Source organism: Tupaia chinensis, unplaced genomic scaffold (assembly GCF_000334495.1).
Source record: "Tupaia chinensis unplaced genomic scaffold, TupChi_1.0 Scaffold000213_1, whole genome shotgun sequence".
Classification (NCBI taxonomy): domain Eukaryota; kingdom Metazoa; phylum Chordata; class Mammalia; order Scandentia; family Tupaiidae; genus Tupaia; species Tupaia belangeri.
The window spans coordinates 59,756-74,515 of record NW_006159688.1 but is presented as its reverse complement, the minus strand read 5'-3'; the positions used below and the strand labels follow the sequence as shown (position 1 = coordinate 74,515).

The 14,760-nt window shown below is 40.7% G+C and overlaps 1 pseudogene; it reads right to left on the bottom strand.

Moving 5' to 3' along the window:
* Nucleotides 1-11,086, bottom strand: part of LOC102474343 (glycine N-acyltransferase-like protein 1) — a 19,209-nt pseudogene extending 8,123 nt beyond the window's left edge.
* Between the last annotated feature and the right edge of the window lie 3,674 nt (nucleotides 11,087-14,760).

Sequence of the window (14,760 nt, the reverse complement as noted above, 5' to 3'; positions counted from 1 at the left end):
GGATGGGTGTGTGTGTGTGTGTGAAGATCACCTGAGGTACCAGGTACTGAAGGGGTGTCTTTAAAGCGCTCCACATTTTCCTTCATCCTGCAAGAGCCCCTTCTGACCTGGGTCATTTCCCTGGATCCTGTAGAACTACCGGGCCACACTTATCCCCGTTTGTGTGCCTACCTGTTTCTGAGACTGGATAATGACCGTTTGGAACTCAGGCCAGGAGTCCACCAACACCTCCATGTTAAAAGCGTTTCCTTAGGTGATGTGAAACAGAACCATACACCTGAAGGAGGAGCAGAAGGACTAGAGAGGGTGGGAAGTTTATGCTGGCATCCTCAGTGACAGAGGCAGGATGTGAGGAAGAAGAAAGGGCCTGTTATCAAAGGTGTCTTTTTGATAACAGATAGTTACTGTGCACTAACTGGGCACTTTCTGTGCTTTAAACACCAAAATTTTATATGGACTTATTTAGTGCTATGACTGTTTTAAGATGTATGTGCCTAGGTATTGGCAGATGGTGATGTCACTGGATTCCCATGTAGTTGACCAGAGTTCGAATCCCAGACATGGCGACTTAAAACTTATGCCCGGCATGTATGTGTGTGTGTGCCCAAAATCCCGAGAGGAGAATGGAGGAAAAGGGATTATGGTGTTGTTATCTTCCTGGGGGGCAGGGTGATTTCTCATTTTCTGTCTCTCTGTCAACACACATGTCCTATAGAAAAACTCTCAAAAAAAATGTATGTGCCTATATTATTCTGATTTCACAGATGAAGAGATCAAGGTAATAAAAGATTAAAAAAAAATGCTCGTAATCACCCAACACAAAAGTCACGGACTTGGGATGCATAGCGCTCTGCCTTCCTCCAACCTCTATGCTCTTAAGCAGCATTCTCCACTGTCTCACCAAATGGCAAAACCTACAGAGTGGGCCCAGCTGTCTTTTCCCGAGGAGAAGCAGCACCTCTGGATGTGCCTGGTTTACCACCCCCGCAGCCTGATCCTTCTTTGCAGCTCCAGTCCTTTCCAGAAACTCAGAAAGGAACACAATCACTAACCTGCTCTTTTCTTATCCTAAACACCCTCATTGCCTCTCTGCCACTATTCCTCCACATTCAGGGACTCAGGAATGATCTTTGCCAAGGATTTGTATAGGGCAAGCAGTTTCTGGGAATTATGCTGCATAAGAATTTTGTGGAATATTTCAGTCCTTGAGCTCTTTAAGGAGAAATTATGGAAAAATAAGAAGCAAAGGGAGAGTGTTAAGGTACCAAAAGAATTAAAAATGCCTGTTTGACATATCCATTCAAGCAATACTCATGAAGTAGGTTCTGTTCTTATCATTCTCATTCTGTAGACACCAAAGCTCTGGGATACTAACTAACTTTCTCAAGTTCTTCCAGAAATCAGTGGAAGTATGAGATTTTGGAACCGTATATGCACATCAATGCCCTTTCTGCTTGGCAGAATGAATTAAAGTTAAACTCAGAGTTCTCTGAGGTCCCTAGATGACTGCGATACCACCCTCTTTCACCTCCAGAACCTTTTCTTCCATCTTGGTTATCAGATGTCTGCAAAGTTTTCTTTCACCACAAATAGAGAATACCAGCCTTCCAGGAACTGCTGTGAATGGAAAACAGATCAGGAGTTGGCAGACATTTTCTTAAAGAGCCAACCAGTAAATATTTTAGGACTACAACCATTTTTGATATTTCTCTAGTTTTATTACAGTAATTGAAAAACAAGGAAATGTTTGACACATATCTGTTAAAGTTCAGTTGAAATTGCATTCATAGTTCTTGGACATGTGCCAAGAATTTAACAATAACTTGACGGGAATTCTTGGCATAACTAATAGTATTTCGAAACTCAGCTGAGGTCAGATTTTAGCTCTGTCTCCTACTTTGTCAAGTTGCTTAACCAATCATATCCTCAAAAAGTTTTTTCTGGAAATTAAGATCCGTGTCTTTCAAAGTTATGGGTTACACAATGTAATGCATATGAAAATACTTAGCCTAATACCTGGAATAAAGTAAGTACAGTATTTAATATATGTCATTTTTTGGTATTGATTTTGTATTAGTCAACATGTCATTTGTAGATTTAGCAATTATATAAAGTGACATAAAAAATAACTAAAGCTCTGGAGATCTTACCAAATTAGTAAATGTAAAAGAAAGAATCCATTGATCAGCAGTCATTAGTAAGCTCGTTAACATAGAAGTTAAAATATATTTATCTATGGAAGTGAAGTAGTTCACAAATATGTGTTAATTGATAGGCAAGGTGAAACATATCTTGTCTTCCTTGGAGTCAAAGTTCTATTAAAGTTACACTACATTCTGTGACTTGGTGAAACATTCTTTATCAAGGTATTTTGTTGTATAAGGTCAGGACTTCCCTCTTCCACCTTCTTGCCCGTACAACCTTAGTTTAGGACCTATTCCTCCTCAGATTATAATGCTACTGTTATGATCTGACCCTGATCTCAGTTTCTAATTTCTGCACAAATAAAAGTTTTCTCTATTCTCACTGTCAAATTTCCTTTTCTAGGAACCAGCAGTTAGCGCAATGGCTATGTTGCTGGACTCCCATGTAGTCAAACACTGTTTGAGTCCCGGACCTGGTGGCTTAAACTCATGCCGGGTGTATGTGCATGCGTGCCCAAGATCCTGGGAGGAGAAAGGAGGAGAAGGGATTGCGGCATAGCCATCCCCCCTTGGGGGGTGGGGGAGTGATTTCTCACTTTCTGTCTCTCTGTCTCTTTCTGTCTCTCTCTGTCTTTCTGGTGAGTGCATACACCCTATAGCAAAAAACCTCTCAAAAATTTTTCTTTTTTCTAAATTAAGAAACTGTAGAAACCTGGGTAGACTTTCTCCCTGCTTCTTTTTGTTGTTGTTGTTGCCAGAGATGTGTGTTTTTCCAGAGAAACAGAGAGAGAGAGAGGAAGAGAGCATCTCCCCCACCCCCCCAAGTCCCATTGAGACTTTAGGCAAGCACACACAGACACCCAGCATATTTTTCAAACTGCCTGGGCCAGGACTTGAGCTGTAGTCAGTCATATGGGCTCTAACTCCCTTAACCACTAGCTATGGGGCTAGCCTCCCCTTTTAAAAATTGTGGTAAAACATACATAAAATTTATCCTTTTAATCATAGTTAAGCATCCAACTCAGTAGCATTAAGTACATTTATAATGTTGTACAAATCACCAACATATAGATCAGGGTTTTCTGGAGAAGCAGAACTAATAGAGTAGATGCACATGTAAAAGATTTTTATTATAGGCATTATCTCCTGTGATCACAAGGTAGAGAAGTCCTGCCAGAGGCTATCTGCATGCTGGAGAAGCAGCTAGAAGATTCAGAAACAGGGAAGCCAAGTTTGAGCCATCCTCAACTGCAAGTTCGAGGATGAAAGTCCTGTGTGCCCTTGAAGGCTGCAGGCACAAATTACCGTTGGGTGGCCACTGGTACAAGTCCAGATTCCCAAAGTTAATGACATTGGATTCTGGCTGGCTGGGCCGGTGCTGGTGGGAACCTAACATAGCTAAGAATGGAGTTGCAGAGCAAGGGGGCAGGAGGCAGATGTGCAGGCAGCAAGAGTGGAACGCACAGTGCACTCTGGAAGGAAGAGTCTAGAGAGAGGAAGCAGAATCCCCTGCATTCTGTTTGTCCCTCTTATGCCCCCAGTGGACTACGTGGTGCTCAACACATTGAAGACAGGTCTTCCTCTCAGTCCGCTGACTCGTGCTAACTTTATGTTTTTCTCTTATTGTTGTTTATTTGTTTGTTTGTTTTTATTATTGTCAGAGGGCATATACCCTTAAAGAGGGAGACAGAGAGATAGAAAGAACCCTCAGTAAGGTAGGGTCACAATGCATACCTTTTCCTACATTTCTCCACCCTGTTAGGATTTTGGGCATACACACATGTGTGCCCAGGGTTTTTCAAGCCTCCGGGTGGGGGGCGCTAGAACTGTGGCTGACTGTGTGGGATCTGGCTCCCTTAACGGAGCTGGCCTTTGAATAGTTGTTTTATACATATATATAGTATACATATACTATATATATGTTCGCGTCCCAGACCCGGTGGTTTAAAACTCACGCCATGCGCATGTGCGTGTGTGCCCAATATCCTGAGAGGAAAATGGAGGAGAAGGGATTGCGACATAGCCATCCCTCCTGGGGGGTGATTTCTCGCTTTCTCTCTCTCTGTCTCTCTCTGTCTTTCTGGCGAGTGCACGCACCCTATAGCAAAAACCTCTCCAAAAAAAAAAAAAAAAAAAGAAAAGAAAAGAAAGGAATCAGGCAGTCTTGGATATCTGAGTATGTAAATATATGTAAATAGCTGTGTTTTTATTAGGACACTCTTATAAATATTCAGTTCCATTCTCTCTTTCTGTGTGTCACTTGCTCAAGATTCAGCATTCAAAGATCTGATTAGGCTAATATAGGACTCTTGCCCACTGACACTTACTCAGGAAAGAGTAAGAAACTTTGCCTGACAGGTCCATTAAACTATAGGCAATGAGGAAAATGATGTAAGAAAATGAGATGTGTTAAACAGAACTATGAGAAATGAATGAGAAAAACAGGCAAAAACTAATAGATGTTCATTACAATCATTGTGAGGGTTAAATGAGATAATGCATGGGGAACCAGCAGTTAGCGTAATGGCTATGTCGCTGGATTCCCATGTAGTTGACCGTGGTTCGCGTCCCGGACCCGGTGACTTAGAACTCACGCCAGGCGCGTGTGCGTGCGTGCCCAAGATCCCGAGAGGAGAATGGAGGAGAAGGGATTGCAGCGTGACCATCCCCCCCTGGGGGGTGATTTCTCTCTTTCTGTCTCTATGTCTCTCTCTGTCTATCTGGCGAGCGCATGCGCCCTATAGCGAAAACCTCTCAAAAAAAAAAAAAAAAAGATAATGCATGTAAATAAGTAGCACAGTTGGGCCAGTTGGTGGCATGGTAGTTAAAGTGGCTGGAACCCAGGTGGCAGATTGTGTGGTTTGAGTCCTGGCCCCAGTGGTTTGAAAAACACACTGAACGTATGTGCGTGCATGCCCCAAATCTTGAGAGAATGAAGGAGAAGGGATGGCAGCCTGGCCCTATCCTCTAGGGGGTGTTTTCTCACTTTTTATCTCTCTTTCTCTGTCTCTCTCTTTGGTGAGTGCATGTGCCCTATAGCAAAATTTAAAAAAAAACTAAAACTAAATGAAATAAAAGAACAACTAACACAGTGACTTGCAATGATTGATGAACAAGTGTCAACCACTATTAATTTTGCATAACAAAAATAACTGCATGACAAAGTAGCCTCTTAGAGACTTTTGATAGGTGTTTGAGTAGCTATTTGTTTTATAGAATGAAATTTGGCCAGATGTATGAAGAATCTAAGAATTGAGTCAAGTCTGTCGGTGCAGTTGGTATCAGTCTGAACAGCAGTGCTGGAAATCACTGAAAAATCATACTGGTTCAAATCCCTAAGTTGGCCCAAAAGAAACCGCAAATGCATGACCAGGATCTTGGTCTGAATGAGGGATTGCGGAGTGATGAGACCTGGGTGCTTCTCTTTCTCTCCTCTCTCTCACCCTCTGTCTTCTGTACACATACACCATCTATCATGAATAAAAACACAGTCTTAAAAAACCTCATAAAAATTTTCAGAATTATTTTTACACTTTAACACACAAAAAAAAATCCACTTCAAGAAATCTATCCAGAATTAAAACTACAAAAACTGACGAGCAATTATGTGCAAAGAGAACCCTTAGGCATTATTTTTAAGTAGTATCAACAATTTAGAAGCATTCTAGATTTTTTAAAACAGATAAATGGTTTAATGGCATATTCATATAATAAGACTTCACGGTTGTGTTTAAAAATGTTTCTAATAGTAATGAAATTTGCTATGATATAATGTTAAAAGAAAACAACATAGGTTGGCTCTATGGCGTGTTGATAAAGGCAGCTGGATCCCATAGGGCTGACCATGCAGCTCAAGTCCTGGGACTGGCAACTTGAAAAACACAATAGGGGTGTGTGTGTGTGTGTGCACATGCACACATATGCACTCTGAATACCAAAAGATAGGAAAGATGGAGGAAAAGGGATTGTGGGTGACTGTTTCCAATGGGGATGGTGTTTTCTCCCCTTTCTTTCTCTGTCTCTCTCCCTCTAGACAGTGCACATGCCCTCTAGGAAAAAAATAAAATAAAACAATGGAAAGGACAATAAACTGAATTACTAACTCTATATCATTGAAATTATATGCAAATTATATATTCATAAAGATATATAATGATGTTAATAATGCTTTATTTGGGTGGTAATATTATGCATAGTTATTTTTCCTGGGTTTTGGCTTTGGACATGTGCACTTGCCTGAGTGAAAGAATGAGAGAGAGGGAAATTGAGAAATTACACCCCAGGGGAGATGGCTGCACCACAAATTCCTCTCTTCTTGGTATTTTCGGCACACATGTACACATACCTGATGTGATTTTCAAACTGCCTAGACTGGGATTCAAACTGTTGACAGCCATGTGAAAATCCAGTGCCTTAACCACCATGCCACCTGCTGCCTCCTCCAAATTGTAGGCAATTTATTTTACTTTTGATTTTTTTTTTTTTTTGGAATTTACCAATTTTGATAGTCATCTTATATTAATTCTTCAACTAGGAATAACAATTATGTATTAAATTTTTTTGACTCTGTCTCTAGTGACCAAGCCATTAAACTTTCTTTTCCTTTTGTTAAAGTCTATTTATCGTATTTCTTTCATAAGAGAAGGAACAAGAGACACAGGCACCCTCAACAAGGTTCCTTACTCTATAGTCTTTACCTCCCCACCCCCACCCACAGACTTCCAGCCAATCAGGATCTCAGCCACAGACACACTTACCAGGTGTTTCAGATCAATCCCGAATCTGCATTCCGGTTGTCCAATTAGCTCCAGCATTGCAGAGCGGCACACTACTGCCTGTGCTACCAGGGCTAGACCAAATAAAAACTTTTCTATAGCAATATTTGTCCTGAAATTGAAAATTCAGGCTATCTTTCGGGGGGGGGGGAAGGTACGTATACATAAACCATGGAGAACTTTCCTTTTAGTGAGCTTTCCTCAAACTCCCCACTATAAATATCTAAATCCAGGGCTCTGAGCAGGACTAATGGATTTGGAGCTCTTATATTTCATCTTGAAACTTTCTAATTACAAAACAAACAAGTTTATCAGCTTTTCTGCCCTCTTGTCAAAAGAATATATTCACAACACCCTAGTAAAAGTGGGTCTTTTACTCTTTTTCTTATGTCTGTATTTTAAATTGCTTCAAAGACTATTAGGGTGTAAAAAAATTAGCAACAGACATGTATTTGTACATAATGTCAAGCACATACCTGCATTCTTTTTTAAAAGGCTATCCTTTCTCATTATTCTTTTTTTTTAAAGTGTTATTTTATTGCTTATTATTATTATTTTGGCCAGAGAGAGAGACACACATAGAGAGAGAAAAGAAAAGTAAGAAAACAAGCCACCAGTTCCAGGACTTGAACCGCATGGCCCACATGGGAGTCCAGCATCTTAACCACCATGCCACCTGCTGGCCCCATATACCTGCATGCTTGTCTTCACCTGTCTAACATACAAATGCACAGTGAATTTCTTCATATTAATAATGTTTTACTTTTAATGGCTTCATCACTGTCTTCAGAAACTCATTCCTCTATAACTTAACATGTTAAACCAATCATCAATACTACTGTATGCATTGACTATACCAGGATGAACCCTATATATACCTATGCTTGTCACCTCAAGGAGTCCAGACTCCCAGAAAATTCTCTTTATTTATCTCTTCTAATTCGTTTAAGGCTCTGCCTCCTCCCACATCTCTCTAACTTCTAAATACCTTCCACTGAGACCTCTAAAACTTATGATCCATTACCAGCAACATCTCTTAATAGTCTCGCATCTTCTGTGAACAATCCCTTCAGTCTTGTCTCTCTCCTGAGGACATTATTCCTTTTAAGTCTTTTCCATTGGCATCCTCCTTGTTTCCCATTGCTGCTTACATATATATCATTCTCCTCAATTATTCTCTAAAAGTCTCCAGTTTTATTTTTTGGAGAAGTTTTCACTATAGGGCGCGTGTGCTCGCCAGACAGATAGAGACAGAGAGACAGAAAGTGAGAAATCACCCCCTGAGGGGATGGCCATGCAGCAATCCCTTCTCCTCTATTCTCTCGGGATCTTGGGCATGCACACACACGTGCCCGGTGTGAATTTTAAGCCACCAGGTCCAGGATGTGAATTGCGGTCGACTACGTGGGAGTCCAGCGACATAGCCTTTATGCTAACTGCTAGTCCCTGTTTCTGATTATCTTCTTAAAAAGGTTTGCATAGGGAAAAGATTTGAAAGTTAGAGACGTTATTTTCTTCTGAAGGAGAAGACAGGTCTGTTTATTTTCTTATATAAAAAAAGATAATATCACTCCTTGGAACAAAATTCAGGTAGGTTTGCTGATAATTCATTATAAAATATTCAAACTTTCTCAATTGAGGGTTTCTGGGTTCCAGCACAAATCTGTTGTATTTACAACATTCACCTGTGCCCTTCTGAATTGCTGTGGTATGACTTGAGGGCAATAAAGTAGACATAAAGTAGAACTTGGGGTCTTTTACAGGTGGACAAAAACGACATTTGGAAACTTCATGGAGAGGGAAAGGCATATCAGATTGTCTGGGGGAAATGATGAAGTTTCAATAGTTCCTGAGAAATGGCATGTGGTCTTACCTACATCAGGGATTTGAACTCTGAAGGACATGCTTCCTTCACTTGGGACATTCTTGAACACTTAAGCTCTACAGGTATCTGATGTGTTCCGGTTCTCTTAGAGTCTAAAGGAAGTGCTTTCACAGGTGTGCTTATTAGTACAAAACAACGGGAGATCCACTCGGTTGTTCCAGAATATTTTCTGACTTTTTTCACTTCTTGTTCATAATTTTTCTATCCCAAACTTGGCCTTTGCTGTTTTCCTGTTTTCCACAAGATGAACAACCCAAACTTTCTCTAAATTTACATCCTCTAGCTGTGGGTAGGAGATACCCAATGCCTTCTTTTTATTTTTCTCTCTCTCTCTATTTATTTATTTATTTATTTTTTGGTTAATAGGGCACATGCACTCATTGGAAAGATACAGAGAAAGACAGAGAGAGGGAAAGTGACAAATCACCCCCAGGAGGGATGGCCATGCCTCAACTCCTTCTCTTCCATTTTCCTCTCATGATTGTGAGCATGCACACACACATGCCCAGTGTGTATTTCAAGCTGCTGGGTCTGGGACTTGAGCACCTGACCACCATGCCACCTGCTGCCCCAATATTCAATGCCTTCTGCCTTCATATTCTAAGACCAGCCGGCTGATATTTTTTTCATTTACATTTTTTAAATTTTATTTTCTTTTATACAACCCATCCGATTTTAACCTCTATCTTCCCACAAAGGGAGGGGAATATGAAAGGAAGTTTATTAGCTATTGCCAGGCCTTCACCTCTCATTTTTACTTGCAGAAGCTAAGTTTTAGAATGTGGACACATGATGGAAGTTATATTAAAAACTGGGACAAGATCCCAGAAGCCTGGAGTTCTAGCCCACTGTGTTTTGTTTTGTTTTGCAAGATGTTGGCTTCTGCTTCATAATATGTTTTGCATATTGTGGCTTCAAGAAATTACCTTCAATGTCTAATCATGAGCCTCTTCCTCTTGAGGCTTTAGTTTAATTAATCTACACAATTATTTGTCCTGGGAATTTTTTTTTTCTTTCCCTCTAGCCTTGTCTTGAATAGAATAACTTGAACAACAAGTCCTACTCTCATGTCAAGAGAAAATTTGATTAAACTAAATCATCCTCTGATACAAGGGAACTTCAAAAAGTCTGTGGACAAATTGAATTAAAATACATGTTTATTTTGGTGCAAATTTTTTTTTTTGAAATGCATGTATGCTTTTTTCATGATACACATTTTCCATAAACCTTTCAGAGACTCCCTTAGGTATTTTGTCCTCTCTAGTGAAAGATATCATGTATTTAAGACCTGTTAATAACAGGTGCTTGCAGTTTCTTTTTTTGATAATATCAAAATATCACAGATTTATCATCAGTAAATCTGGAAGATTTGCAAACCATTAGACATCTAAAATAGAAGCTATATTCCATTAAGAAAGAAGAGAAAGGCATTTTCCCTTCCTTTGTGTCTCATTTAAAAAAATTTTTTATTGAGGTATGAGTTACATGCAAAAAGTTATACATATTTAGTGTAATCAATTTGATGAGTTTGGAGATAAATATACAATCATAATCAATCACCAGACTCTATGCTATAAACATATCCACCAGTTCCAAAAGTTTCTTCCTGCCTTACTTCTTCTCCTTTTCCTTCTTCTCTTCCTTTTTCTTCTTCCTCCTCTTCTCCTTATCCTTCTTATTTTTTTTCTCTTTCTCTGTGTGTGTGTGTGTGCACACACACTCGCCTGTGTGTTTAGTAGAAACATTTATCTTAAGATCTACTCTCTTCTTTCTAAATTATCCGGAAGTTGGTCTCTGGTGCCACTGAAGTATTTTGTACATCACTGTATAGAAGTTTGATTGGCATAGTAAAACTGGTTTCAGCAAGATGGTGAACTAGGACTCTCCAGTGCTCAATATCCCTGCAGAAATATCCATTTGGATAGCTATCCATTCACAGAAATACCTCCCTTTGTAAGAGATAAGGAAACCAGATGAGTTAGAGTTATAGCATCTAGGTGTAGCACAGAAATAAGAAAAGGTGCTTTGAAGAGAATAGGAACTTACTCTTCCCTAACTGCAGGCAGCACAGCCTAGAGAGATACACCTTCCATGTGGAGGAAGGAGAGGAAAATGAACAGTGTACATTGCCTCAGACCCAATACTGTGTGTACCTGAGTTACAGCCAGTTCCAAACAGGCCCCCGTGGCCCCAGATTTCAGGGTGGTACCCATGGAGTAAGCTGCCAGTTCCCAGTGCCCATCCAGACTCAGGGGCTGTGGGCTCGAGACTGCCCCTAGCATCAGGCTAGCTCTCTCAGGTCCAGCCTTTAAGACGGTCTCAACACCTGGCTGGTCCTATAGTTCTTATTTTATTTTTTGGCATTTATTTAAAACCTTTATTAACAGGTGCTTGCAGTTTCTTGACTTTTTTTTTTTAAAATATCATGTTGTAAACTTTTATTATAAATCAAAAATGAAGTTCTTAAAAAATTTGCAACTTGATCAGATATTACACAATTTAAAGACCTTTAAAGGCATGTTGAGAAAAATAAGGCTTTAAAAAAATGTTTTTGTTGGGACCAGCAGTTGGTGTAATGGATATGTTGCTAGACTCCCATGTAGTCAACCTCGGTTCAAATCCCAGTCCCTGTGGGTTAAACTCATACCAGGCACGCGTGTGTGTGTGTGTGTGCCCAAGATCCAGAGAGGAGAATGGAGGAGAAGGGATTGCAGCATGGCCATCCTCCCTGGGGGGTGATTTCTTGCTTTCTGTCTCTCTGTCTCTCTCTGTCTTTCTGGTGAGCGCACGTGCCCTATAGCAAAAAAACCTCAAAAAAATGTTCTTCATTACCAAAAAGAGACATCCTTACGTAAACATAATAAAACCCCCTATGCTGTATAGATAATGTGGATAGTTCTAGCTATCCGGTTAATGGGCAAAAAGCAAGCACTTAGGGTCTTCAGCTCCAATCTTTTCCACTCAGTGACAGCCTGCCCTGTAGTTCCAGATTCCAGGCCTGCCATGAGTTGTAGGTCAGTCCAGGCTCTGGGCCTGACCCAGTGCCTGGTCAGTAACCCTAGCTTCAAGATTCATCCAGGTCTTCAGTGCCAGGCTGTTCCCCATAGTCTTGTTCTCAAGGCCAGCTCTGTTATCACATGCTCCAGCAGAACCATGATCTAGGCCCTCATGATAGACCCCAAAGCTAGGCTAACCCCCATGTATTCAGTATCTAGTACCACTCCTGAGATTACAGGTTCCAGGCTAACTCTTATAGCTCCAGGATCCAGGCCAGCCCCAAAGAACCCTTCCCCTCAGGTACTTCTAGGCACCAGTCCAGCACACAGTGTCCCAAGATCCAGACTGAGTTCTGTAAACCCAGGCCTCATTCTTGCCATAGCCCTGGGCTCCAAGCTTGTTCCCATGACTCTAGTGGGCTCAGGGTCCAGGCTCAACTCGGTAGACCTTCATGCTAAACTGACCCTAATGAACAGAGGTTTCAGGACTACCTCTGAAAAACCCAGGCTACAGGCCAGCCCATGGGGATCCAGGATGCAGCCGGTCCTCATAGACTCTGGTTCCAAGCCTGACCCAGTACCAAGCCAGCCCTGTGGACTCAGGCTCCAGATCCATTCCAACACCTGGCCAGTCCCTGTAGACTCAGGTTCAAGGCCAGCCCAGAGTCAAATCAGCCCATGTCAAGCTCTGTGGATCCAGGCCATCAGCTGGTGTAGTGGTTAAGGTACTGGACTGCGACACGGGCAACCATGGTTCAAGTCCTGGACCCAGTGACTTGAAACTCACATCAGGCACATGAGCATGCATGCATGCCCAAAATCCTGAAAGGAGAATGGAGGAGAAGGGATTCCATTCCTCTTCAGGGGTGATTTCACATTTTCTGTCTCTACAGCAAAAATCTCTCTCAAAAAGAAAAGGAAAAAAAGAAAAAAACCAAAAAACAAAAAAACCTATGTCGACTCAGTCTTAAGTCTGGCCCCAACTAACATGAAGTATAGACCTCCACTTGTGGACTTAGGCTCCATATCCAGCCCTGTGGACTTATTCAACAGGTCATACCAGTGGGTACAAGCTCTAAGCCCAACCTTGCAGACCCAAGTACTGATAAATCTACCTAAAGACTCCAACAACAAGGGCACTCATGACCACACCAGATGGCTTATCTATCATTTCTGGAAGGGTTGACTAATAGAGGGCTTTCCCAGATAAAGCCAGTCTACAAAGACTGGAATAAGACTTGATACTGAATAATATCAAATATCTCTCCCCCACCCCAATGCTATAAGATTAGAAATCACTAACAGGAGGGATTTTAGAAAACTCACAATCACATGAAAATTAAGCAACATTCTTCTGAACAGCCAATTAGGAATGAAAAGGGAAATTAGCACTGGTTGGATCATTATATGTCATATGCATGTATTTAAAAAATACATTGTGCTCCAAAAATATGTACAACTCATATGTCAATTAAATAATAAAAATATATTTAAAATTATTATTATTGTTAATATTATTTTTCACATGAATATTGCTAGAGAAAGACAGAGAGAGAGAGAGAGAGAAGGAGAGTGAGAAAGCAAGCTGCCAGGTCCAGGACTCAAGCCATGGCAGGCCATGTGGGAATTCCAGCACCTTAACCACCATGCCACCTGCTGGCCCAATAAAAATATTTTTTAAAAATATAGAGAGGACTAAAGTTAGTGAGATGGCAGAATCTTCTGTTTCCTTCTTCTCCCCTATCGCAGAAATTCAGCTAGCAACTATGTAAATAAAATAGTAAAATATCACTGTAAATATCCCAGAACTCAAGAATGAGGCTGAAAAATAAACTTGTACTAAAGATCCAAGGAAAACAAGATCAACCGATAGAAGAATGGCTATCTTTGACCTGTGCCATCCCTCCCCCAAGCTGACAAAGAACCACACAGAGACTGATCCCCCGATTCACAATTTAATGAGTGGATAAAGTGAGTTGAAGGCAGACATTTAGCTTCTTCAACAATCTGGGACCCTTTTCCGAAGGCTTACGCCCTGATTTGTCCCATGGCAAGTATTTGGGAATGTTTTAAGACTACCTGGGGCCACTTTGAAACAAAGAATGGTGATAAGACTAACAGTAACAAATGTGTGCATCTTGGTGGTTGCTCTACATTCTGGCCAATGAAGGTGACACACATGAGACACTAGCCAACAGCATCCCACTGTTGGAAATAGTCCATGGGTCTCCAGGCTCAAATTTCTACACAGCTTAACCAAACAGCTTAGATGCTGCTGTTATGTCTTTCCGAGGTATACAGCAACTACAGGTTAGTAATTATCTACAGAGGAAGCATCAGGCCCAATACAACTTCAGCTACAGACCTGTGACTGTCAAACCTTGGTGCTACTTAAGCCTACTCTAGTCCAGAAGGCAAGTCCAAGCCCACACATATCTGTGGAGCATAATATCTAGTCCTGCCTGCCCTGTGTGGCTTAGCAGCAACCCCAGAGACCTCCCTCAGCCTCAGAGTCTATCACACATGTCTACGAAATTACAGTTTTTTTTTAAAAAAGTATTTTATTTAACTTTATTTATTTATTTTAATTTGACCAGAGAAGGAGAGAGAGAGAGAGAGAGAGAGAGAGAAAACAAGCCGCCAGGTCCAGAACTGAATCCATAGTTGGCCGTGTGGGAGTTTTTTTTAGTTTAATGGAATCCCATTTGTATATTTTCATTTTCATTGCCTATGCTTTAAAGATTATATATATAAAAGAATCATTGCTCAGACCAATATCTTGGGCTTTGTTCCTATATTTTCTTCTAGTTGTTTTAAAGTTTCAGGTTTTATGTTTATATCTTTCATCCATTTTTGGTTAATTTTTGTGTATGTCATGACACAAGGGCCTAATTTCAACCTTCTGCATGTAAGTGTCCAGTTTCCTTAACATTAGTCATTGAAGAACTTTTCCTTTCACT